The sequence below is a fragment of the Etheostoma cragini genome, unplaced genomic scaffold (genome assembly GCF_013103735.1).
Source record: "Etheostoma cragini isolate CJK2018 unplaced genomic scaffold, CSU_Ecrag_1.0 ScbMSFa_2091, whole genome shotgun sequence".
Classification (NCBI taxonomy): Eukaryota; Metazoa; Chordata; class Actinopteri; order Perciformes; family Percidae; genus Etheostoma; species Etheostoma cragini.
This window is the reverse complement of record NW_023266215.1, coordinates 1,855-2,559: the sequence shown is the minus strand read 5'-3', so window position 1 is coordinate 2,559 and position 705 is coordinate 1,855.

The following is a 705-nucleotide window of genomic DNA, read 5'->3' as shown; positions in this document are numbered from 1 at the left end:
AGAACAATAAAAAATGACAAGAACAGCTCTCACAATGCACAAACAAACAGTTCTGGTAAATACAATCAGTAATACACTTCCATATATCCAGTGCCCCCAGAGGGGAACAAACCTTGTTTGGAAAACAGTTTAATCTCAAACATCGAAATTTGTGGACCTCAGGAAGACAGTTGGAGCTCTTACGTATTTCTGAATCTGTACCTCGTGTGTCCAAGTTTCTTGACCGGTCATTCTATCTTAGCTGAAAAGGAAATCTTATCTCTTGGATAGGCTCTGGTCTCGACCTGGGACCTGCTATGATAAACACCGTTCTAGGCAACTGTTTCTGTCAGGCTCCACGTCATCTATTCTTCAAGGAAATGGTGTAGAGTCATAACAAACCCAGTTGTCTCCCATCAAGGAGAAACACACATATGACAGATACAGAAGTCATATATTCTGAGAGGCATTGGAGATATTATTATGAATAATTAAAATGAAAATCATTGGTTAAATGTAATTTTCCCATGACAAGCCGTATCGTTTTCAGGTCCGGTACAGACCAGGAAAGAAGAATGTCATTGCTGACTTTCTATCCCGTGACTCTGAGGAGTAACAGTTTTAAGGGGGAGTGTGCGTGATGAAGTGGATTTGCTCACCACTTGTCCCATACAGGTCATTAGTAAAGTGAACACACAGTCATGTTAGTTTCAGTTCCATTTTATT